The sequence below is a fragment of the Myotis yumanensis genome, unplaced genomic scaffold (genome assembly GCF_028538775.1).
Source record: "Myotis yumanensis isolate MYYU_CA2020_CCGP unplaced genomic scaffold, mMyoYum1.0.hap1 SCAF_16, whole genome shotgun sequence".
NCBI lineage: Eukaryota > Metazoa > Chordata > Mammalia > Chiroptera > Vespertilionidae > Myotis > Myotis yumanensis.
The window spans coordinates 51,344,573-51,354,775 of NW_027223767.1; positions in this window are offsets into that span (position 1 = coordinate 51,344,573).

The window sequence follows — 10,203 nt, forward strand, 5'->3', positions numbered from 1 at the left end:
GCTCCAGTGAGGAATTTGCTTTACCTCAAACTGGGCCGCTTAACCCCAGGAAGAAACAACAGCCCTGCCGCTCCCTTCCCCCCATTCGTGTCTTGCTGATTGTGACTGGGCTGCCCTGATGGGCCGTTTGCAGGGACGGTTGGATGGAGCCAGAGTCTGTGGCGGAAAATGGCATCTCTTGTGGCCACTTAAGAGAAAGCAAACCGTGAGCAAGGCAGGGCTGGCGGCCTTCCGGTGCGCGGGGATCGACGTGCGAGTCACGGCGGGGGCCGCCTGCCGCAGCTGTGCCCGGCCTCTGCCACGCTCCCTGTGTGCACCTCGGTCCTGGTCCAGGGGCCAGCCTGCGTTGGGGAAGCCTCTGCTGTCCCAGAGATGCGGCCCAGTGTGGGGTGTATGGGGGAGGCAGGCGGGACCCTGAGGTCAAGGTCTTGGTGCCACGCCGATGGATCTGGGTTTGACTCTGGCTCTGCTACTTACGCGCTGTGTGACCGTGGGCGAGTGACTTAACCTCTCTGATCCTCAGGACCCTGGTCTGTGAACTGGAGCTAATAATGCAAACTTCCTCTCAGCATGACTCTGAGAATCGCATGAGATGCAAGTGAAGCGCCCAGCACAGCGGCTGGCGCACAGCCAGGGCGCAGGAGACGGGACAGGCGCTCATGAACAGGGAGGCGGCTGTCCGCTCGTGCAGGGTGGGCAAGGGTGTTCGCGGGGGTCCTGCAGGTAGAAGTGAGGCATTTGTGTGAGCCGTGTGGCTGGGCCACCCTGGGTTGGGAGGGCCTCTCGGCGAGGCGCACGCGGGCTGCTGCCGCATTAGCGCCTTCAGGGAACAGCACGTCGGTGATGGATGAGACTTTAATTAAAGTAATGAGATGTTTATAACGGTGGTTATCTCCAAAATTAGGCCGTTTAGCAATTATTCCTGGGGGCCGTTCCCCAGGTAAATGGCTCACTTCTTAGGACAAGTGTGGGGCGGGGGAGAGGCCTCTGCACCTGAGTGGGATTTTCCCAGCATCCCCTGGGCTGTGATGGGGCAGCAACGGGACATGGTTCCCCTGGAGAACAGGGTGTGGCTTCCGCTGAGGTTTCTTCCCGGAGGAAGGAGGGTTTGACGACCCTCCGGCACTGGCCGGTCGTGAGGTGCTGGATCTCAGAGCGGGTGCATTTGGTCTCGGAACCCAGAGATCTGGGGGCAAGTCTTGCCTTTGCATTGCTCCCCGGTCCTGTGATTCGGGACAGATCCCCGCCTCTTGGAGCCCCATTGGCATCTGTGACGTGGGATGAAGACTCACAGGCTGTTGGGAAGAACAAGAAGTCAGGGGAGCAAACACTTTCTAGTCTCTCTGGCACCAGACCCCTGGTCATCATAGCCCATTCCAGAACATTCCTAATTACACTGCAGGCCAGCCCTTCCCTGGGCAGGGCCCTCCGCCCCTTAGCATCAGTGGTGGCCATGGAAACAAGCAAACGAACAGGCCTCACAGGTCCAGCCGAGTGTGAGGCAGGGGCTCCGGGCGGAGGTGTGGGTTCTGCCCTCCGTGGCCGGAAGGTGTGTGATTCGAGCCAAGTCCTTAGCTACCTCCCTGGGCCACCGGTCTCCTCTCCAGAAACGTCACGCGCACGGTCACCGGCCAGTTTACAGCCCAGCGAGGCGGGAGGACGGGAGGCGATGGCTCTGGGAGAGGCACACCGTGAGCCTCAGCCCTCTCATCGTAGGCACGGGCGGTCACAGGACAGAGGACCCCAGCGGCCACCGTCCCTGGCCCCTCCCTCCCTAAGCAGCAGGGAGCTGGTCCAGAGACCAGAGGGGACCTGCGTCTCCCAGGCTCACACAGCCGGGCGTGGTCACGTGGGAGAAACCCAGGCTTCTTGCTTTCTGAGGCTTTCATCAACTTTCGCGCTTTGGCGATGATTCTTAGTGGCAACTTTTTCAATAGAATTTATTTAAAATTTCCCACGCGCCAAGCATGATTTTAAGCACTTCTCATGCATCATCACATTGAATGCTCATGCTAACCCTGAAAAGCTCGTCATTACTGTGGCTGTTGTTCCTGGTGGGGAAACGGGCACAGAGAGGTTGAGAGAGCTACTCGAGGTCACACAGCAATAGGGGCCCAGGTCTGTGTCCCGGCAAAGTCTGTGCTCTAACCACGCCAGGCACTGCCTCCTTCCCTGAACACCCGTGTGCCCACCTGCTCTTCCAGCAAGAGCTGGGCGCTGGGAAGGGGTGAGGCCCTGGGTGGGAGCGGAGGAGGGGGAGCCCAGCAGGCAGCAGCAGGAGAAATGACAGCGCAGCTGCCTCGGAGGCCGCAGCACAGCCGTCACCATCACCGGCCTTGATCTCTCTGTGTGGGGCTGGCCAGGATGGCACTGGGCCCAGGGGGCCTCCGAAACCGGTGGTCATGGCCTCCACTGGGTGAGAAGGGACCAGCCCCCTGGGAGTGGGCAGCGCTCCCCACTCGGCCCAGAAGAGGGGAAGGACCAATGGCAGATGTGGGGTGGATCTTGCCCAGCAACAGCTGCCAAGACGGAAGCTGCCCCTCCCACATCCTCTCTGAGCCTTGACTTTGCGGAGCAGGAAACCCCAGCGGGCGTGGGCGGGGCTGATTCCCAGAGCAGCAGAGCCGGCTCCCTGCCTCTCCTGGCTGAGCTGGGCATGGGCGGGGTGGGGGTGGGGGTGGGGGGCTGCTGGGAGATGCCCACGTCCCAGTGCCCGCAGGGTAGGAGCAGGACTGAGACTGCCCCCCCCCGCCCCCCCCCCCCGCCCCAGGGTCCGGACCTGCAGGTGCCGTCAGTCAGCCGCCTGCTCCCTCCCCCAAGGAAGACAGCAGTGCGTCCCTGCTCCACCCACAGGGCTCCCCAGACCCTCCCCGGGAAAGACCCCTCTGCAGGCAGGGGGCGGGGCTGAGCCCTGGGGGAGGTGTCTGCCCCCCATCACCCCTCCTTTTCCAGCTCTCCTCCCCCCAAAGGAAACTTCCGTTCCCTTGGAGGCCTGAGGACGCAGATAAAACCCTCCCTGGAGCCCAGGAGCCCAGGGCAAGGAGCAGCAGCCCAGGCAGCAGACCCTATAGCTCCCCCACCTGCTAGAAGGTGCTCAGTGGGCGGTGGGGGAGGTGGGGGGGGGTGGGCAGCGAGCGCCTCAGACGCGCGTGCGCGCGCGCGCGCACACACACACACACACACACACACACACACACACACACGCCAGAGCCCGATGGGTCGCTGCACGGGGAGCTCGGGCTCAGCAAGCGAGGAGTTTAGAAGCAGGAAGCGCACTCACCCCTCACGGAGGCCCACGGAGCCGGAGCGATCCGATCCGGGCCAGTGTCGGACCCTAAGCCGAGGGATGTCATCAGCTGTTGTCCCCTGGAGGTGCCTGCACCCCCCACCTGTCAACATGTTTTCAAACCAGAAATTGGGGTGCTTCCGTACCTGGGGCTGGGTCTGATGTGAAAGCACCACAAGGACAGCCCCATGCAGCCGGGCCGGCCGAGCAAACCGCTGGGAAGGGGACCAGAGGAGAGAGGTGGGCCCGGGACCCTGCTTCTGGGTGCCCTCCTGCCCACAGAACACGCACGGCGTAGGCGGCCCAGGATAGAGGCACCACAGGGCACAGAGCCCGACCAGCTCCTCTTCCCCCGTCCGCCTTTGTCCCCGGACACACGGCCCCTCCTCTGCTGTGAGCGCCCCGTTGGCTCTGCCCGGCAACAGGAAGCATTTTAAAAAAATATTTTTATTGATTTCAGAGAGGAAGGGAGAGGGGGAGAGATAGAAACATCAATGATAGAGAGAACCATTGATCAGCTGCCTCCTGCACGCCCCCCCACTGGGGATGGAGCCCACAACCCGGGCCTGTGCCCTGACCCGGAATCGAACCGTGACCTCCTGGTTCATAGGTTGACGCTCAGCCACTGAGCCGCGCGGGCCAGAAAGCATTTTGAAATGTGACCCTCCACCAGCTTCCCCTAACGCAGGTGACAGAGGAGGTGGCAGAGGGTCCCCCAGGGCCCTCACCGGCAGTCAGCCCCCAGCGCCCCTCATGCCTTCTCACTGACCGCCCCCCACTTCCCCCAGAGGACCCGTGGTGTGTCCTGGCCCCTCGCCTGCTCTCCCAGAGCCCCTGCCCGCTGAGTGAGAATGGTAATAGCAGAGCGGGCCTGCTCTCCCTTTTAGTCACAATCAATGACAATGACGAGCTCTCGGGCAGCCTGGGGAGGAGGAAGAAAGCGCCTGGTGTCAGAGCCGATGCGGAGGCGGTTGGAGGAACCTATTAGGGTTCCAGTCGCCTGGGGCGAGCTGCTCCACAGCAAGGTGGCGCTTGGGGGGATGTCTCACTCACAGGAGGGGCCGGGACAGCTCCATCGGAGCCTTAAAAATGCACTGGGTTGGGGGGATGGGGAGGATGGCGATGAGCTGCCTGCCGCTGCTGATGCCCGGGAGTCCTGGGGTCTCTGCGGGGAGGGAGCCCACACACAGCTGGTCCTTACGCTCTGAGAGGAGCCTGGACGGATGTAGATGAGCGAGGATGTCCTGGGGGGGGGGGGGTCTCTTTGTTTCTCTCCTGTCCTTCTCTCTGGCAGGAAGCCAGCACCTGCATGGCCCGCCTCCCACAGGACTCGCCGGGCTCCTCCCACTGAGCTGCGCTGGCTGCCCTGCTCCCCTAAGAGGGGAAGGCGTGGGGTGGGGGTGGGGCTGGCTCAGCACCTGCCTTTGGTCCAGGAGGGACCCGAGGAGCTCATGTCCTTGGCCCTTTTCGACTTCCCCCGGAAGAAGTGCTGGGGTGACCGCGCTGACACCTGTCCCCTCCCCGGAGAGCGAGGCGGCTGGTGTGGCTGAGACGCAGAGGCTGTGGCCTCCTCCCCCCATGTTCCCGGGCAGCTCCCTGCTTCCTCGCCTGTGAAATGGGGGGACGATCTGCGTGGGGGGTCGGAGGCCGAGGCAGGGCCGGCTCCCTACCCAGCAGGCCCAGTGCGGGCTGCAGGTAGGGCCCGCGGGGGAGCCGAGGCACTTGGCGATGGAGTCATTGTTAGCAAGCATTCAAGAGCGAGAAGCTGGTGCAGAGCCCTCTGAGCGGGTCGGGGGGAGGGGCTGGGCGGGAAGCCCCCCACGCGGGCCCTGTGGTGGGGGGGAAGAAGGTGCCCCCAGCCGCTCACTGCCCCTGCGCCCCTTCGGGAAGGGAACGAGGGAAAGAACGAAGTTCAGTGAATGGGGAAAGGAGCTGAGTGCTTCCCCGGGTGGGGGCTGGGAGTGGCTGGGAGTTGGGGAGGGGACCCCGGGAGCCAAGCCCAGCCCAGGGTCCTGCAGCCTTGACCGGATGGTCCCGGGCAGTGGCCCAGGTGCCCGCTGTGCAGGACTGGCTGCTGTGATGAGTGGATTAGGGATGGGAGCCCCTGCCACCACCTTGGGGAGAGCTGGGAGTGAGGTGGTGAGCCTCGGTGCCAACCCTCCCAGACTGGTCCCCCCTCCCGGTGCCCACCACAGCCCCTCCATCAGGTGCCCAGTGGGAGGCCCAGCAGGGTGCCGGTAACCATGACAACGGATGCTGGCAGCATCTCCCATCAAGGTAGCAGGGAGTGGGTCCCGGTCCTTGAAGCTAGTGGCATTGGGTGGGCAGAGAGAAGGCCACCTGCCCACTGTGGGCCCAGCACTGGCCAAGTGTCCCCCACTGTGTTGCTGAATTTTCGCAGCCACCTTGTGAGGAAATTGGGGTACAGACAAGGCCAAACACCTGCCCCAAGTTCAGAGCTCGAAACCAGTGGCGAAGCTGGGATTGGAACCCGGTGCCCTCTGACCTCACTGTCTTCCCACTGGGCCATCCTGTCTCAGAACCACACACCTGTGACTGCAGGAGTCGCCTGTCACCCCAAACGGGGCCACCGCCAGTCCCTTCGCACAGGGAAGAGCAGAGAGGGCAGAGGGGGCCCGGGATGGGACGGCGCGTGGCTAATATTCCCATTAAATAAATACATTTCGCTAATTGGATTACTCAGGCAGCATAATATACTACCGGCTTTCCAACATGATGCTAATGAATTGTGTGAAGAACTTAATCACATTAGCGTCCCGGAAGCTTGTCAGAGGCGCGGTTAGAAAGCGGGGCGAGAGGAGGTCCAGCTTTCGGAAGGTTCGCGACTGGGGAGCTCCCCCAGCAGCCCTGGGCCCGGCTCTGAAATGAAACGGAGGCCGAGTGCTGTGTGGGGAGAGGATGGGGATTGGTGCTGGAGAGCGAGGAACTGGCCGTCCCACCAAGCCAGCGAGCGAGCTTCCAAACAAGGCAGGCCCTTCAAACAGCGCGTGCAGGCACATGTGTGCCCGCGTGAGCACACACGTATGTGCACACACGCCGTCACACGCTCACTGGCACGTGCACACACACCTGAGCAGCTCTTGGGGGATCAGGCCTCATTACTGTGCTGTGCTAACTGGCTCCCTGGCAGCTCCGGGGATTGCTGCAGCAGCGCACACGGTTCTAATTAGCATAACAAAATCCCGTTAGAGAGGAGGGTGCGATGCCTCCGGTAATTAACAAGAACAATTACTCCAGTGGAGCATCTCCCGCCGCAAAGATGCCAGGGCCGCACTTGAGCGCGTGGGGAGTCACTTTAGAGAAGGCAAAACAAGGCCATGCTGAGGGCTGCTCGCCCCGAGCGGGGGCGGGGGGGGGAGGGGGCATGCAGGACTGCAAGCCAGCAGCACACACCCGCCGAGACGCCCGCTCTTGTACCCGCACTCACGCGTCTGCGCACACACGCCTCGCCCGTGCACTAGCCCACCCCCCACCCATTCATTCAGCAAGTGCCCGAGGCGGGAGCCATGGCGCAGGCCTCCTGCTCTGCGCTCTGCCCCCCAATCTTGCTCCGTGTATTCGCCGCTCATTAGCGCCAGCCTTCTGTGTGTGTGCTGAGAGATGGATGCTCGGGTGAGCAGGTGAGCCCTGTCAGGGCTGTCACGTCGGACAGGGCCCGGCCCACATCCAGGGGATGATGCCTGAGCAGGGCTCAGAGGGTGCACAGAGGGTACTTTCCTCTTCCGGGTGGGCCAGGGCTCCGGGAAGGTTTCCTCAACCAGGTGCCCAAAGAAAGTAGTCGGCCAGGTGGGCATAGGAACGAGGAGCAGCAGCACACACATGTGAGCGTCATGGGATAAGGCATGGAAGGCAGGGGACCGAGGGGCCACACGGCGGGGCTGTGCATCAAGAAGGACACAGCGGGGGCTCGGGCGATGGGTGTCAGTGGGCTGTACAGGTCAAGGCGGGAAGTGACAGGAGACAAGGCTGGGAGAGTCGATGGGGCAGGAAGGAGGACGGGAGGAGCCTTGAATGCCACCCTCGAGGGCCCATGTTTCTCCTGCAGAAGCGGGTGCCCCGAAGGGCTCGGAGCTGGGGCAGCTGAGGCCGGGTTTAGACTTGGCAGCCAGGGCATGCAGCCGGATTACCACCTAAGGGACAAAGTTGGGGACCTGAACTCGAACACTGGCTTTTAGAACAGAAGAGTCGAAGATCCACAAACGATTTTTTATTTAAAAAAAAATTTTTTTTATTGATTTCAGAGAGGAAGGGAGAGGGGGAGAGATAGAAACATCAATGATGAGAGAGAATCATGGACCGGCTGCCTCCTGCACGCCCCCCACGGGGGATGGAGCCCACAACCCGGGCCTGTGTCCTGACCGGGAATGGAACTGTGACCTCCTGGGTCATAGGTTGACACTCAACCCGTGAGCCACGCTGGCGGGGCGATCCATGAACTGTTTGAAAGACCTCATTGGCCAGACTTGGTGTCCGATTCAACAGGGGGTGAAGGGACACTGTGTCCCCCAAACGCTGGCCCTGATCTCCAGGTATGAGAGCCACAGGCAGGCCTCAGGTTCATTCTGGAGGTAGAAACCAATCTGCCAACACAGCATCCGTGGGCCCCAGCGGCCCCGCCGGCCTCTCGCTGGCGGTCAGGACCGCCCAGCCACGGGGGCTATGGCGGCAGGTCGAGCCCGGCCAAGTAGCGAACGCACACGGGGCTGTGATGGTGATGGCCTGGAAGCACCTCATTAATTTCACGGGAGAGGGGGGACACTCGGCCTAGCACTTCCCGGGACTCGTTGTTTGCCAGCCCCGGGACCGCTCGAGTGTCTGCTTGGGCCTGATTAAGGGTGTGAACGCAATGGCTCCGTAAGCAAAATGCCTTCATTGTCTGGGATGGTTCGTGCAATAATTTATGGGCGCGGCTGGCCTGTGATGGGGCTCTGTGATTAGGGGGTGTGGGCTGCGCAGTAGGTGCTTCTGGAAGGAACTCGGAGAGAGGAGTGGCCTCTTCCCAGCCGGTGAGAGCAACGGCCGCCGCCGAGCCAGGACGCGTGTTCTGACCTGGTCACACATGCGTGTTCTGACTGGTCACACATGCGTGTTCTGACCTGGTCACACACGCATGTTCTGACCTGGTCACACGTGTGTTCTGACTGGTCACACATGCGTGTTCTGACCTGGTCACACACGTGTGTTCTGACTGGTCACACATGCGTGTTCTGACCTGGTCACACATGTGTGTTCTGACTGGTCACACATGCATGTTCTGACTGGTCACACACGTGTGTTCTGACCTGGTCACACATGCGTGTTCTGACTGGTCACACATGTGTGTTCTGACCTGGTCACACAGCCCTGGAGGCCCGTGGGCGGGCGCCTGGAGGAACCTGAGCCGTCACTCCCTGCTTTTTGTTTATTTGTTAATATATGTGTCTGGTGGTTGCCGGGGGGTGGGAATGAGGGAGGAGGGGGTGTGACTGCTCAGGGGGCTCCTGGGGGCGGCAGTGCCTGGGAGCTGGGCAGTGGGGTGACCGCTCACTGGGAGTGCACGAAGTGTCCACTGAGGGGCGTGAAGCATGTAAGCTTTACGGAGTGTGCATGTGGCCACCAGAAAGCAATAGCCCCCCCCCCCCCCCGCCCCCCGGAAGCGGAAGGAAACCACGATGATAAACAATTACGCCCGGAATCCAGGAGGGGCCCCTGTGAGACGTAGAGACACGTGACTCTTCTCTCACCCAAAGTGGAGCCTGGGGCCGCCCTGAACCCGGAGCCCGGCGCCGCGCTCACGCACGGTCACCAGAGCTAGCGCAGACTCCGGCGATGACACGCGGGCTGCGGGTGAAGGTGGCCTCCGGAGACCATGTTCATGAAAGAACACCTCCCGTTTCCGTCCCCGCGTCTGTGGCACGAGCTGTCCTGTGACCCAGCCGTTCCCCAGCTTCCGGGGAAGGTCAAGGCTGTCCCGGCCGTGCGAGGCGGTCCGTCTGGCCTGTCAGTGGGTCCCGTGGAACATTCACACGGGCCCCGGCCGCTTTCTCCGCCACGTGTGGGACCCCGGGCTCCGCAGGGAGAGGACGATCCTTTCAGCAGCCGGGCCTGTCACACTCGGCTCCCAGCTGCCCAGAGGGTTCCGTCCGACCCCGGTGCAGGCACACAGTGGGACAGCAGCCTGTCTCTCCCCCCCGTTTCTGGGGTTCCCTGGTCATGGGGGCAGAGTTTCTCCTGGGAATTAGGAGATGGGAGAGGCTCCAGGAATTTCTGAGGACAGCAGAGCGCACATGCCCACCTCACACACACACACACACATGTTTACACGCACTCACATGCATGTGTTCACATGCACGCACACATCCATTCCCACATGCTCACACATATGCATGCTTCCACACAGGCATGCTCACACACGCTCACCCACACACATGTGTGCTCACGTGCATGTGTCCACACATGCTCTCACACTTGCATATGCAGACGCTCACACGCTCACGGCCCTCCCCGTTCTCAGGAGCCCCACACCTCACTGGCATCGAGTCCCGTGAGCTGTATTCTAGGCTGTTCAGCAAACCTTTTGTTCCTGCTTCCCCGCCACCCTTTCGAGAGGGGCCTGTGCTGGTGAATATTAACGCGGCCCCCCACCGTTTTAAAGGGCAATCCCCCCCCCCCCCCCCCCCCCCCCAGCAGAGGCCTTGGTTAACTGATACAAAGCTGGGCCGGGGGTCGGTACGGAGGCTGCTGGGAGTGGGTTCCCGTCCGCAAGGGCCGGGCTTTCATCTCCTCCCTCCTCCTCCGCGGCCCACAGGGAGCTCCATACGCAGCCAGAGGGATCTCAGCCTCCTGGCCGTGTCCACCCACCAAATTACCTCTGAGACGATGCGATGATGAGCTGGGCAGGGCCGCAGCCTCCAGCA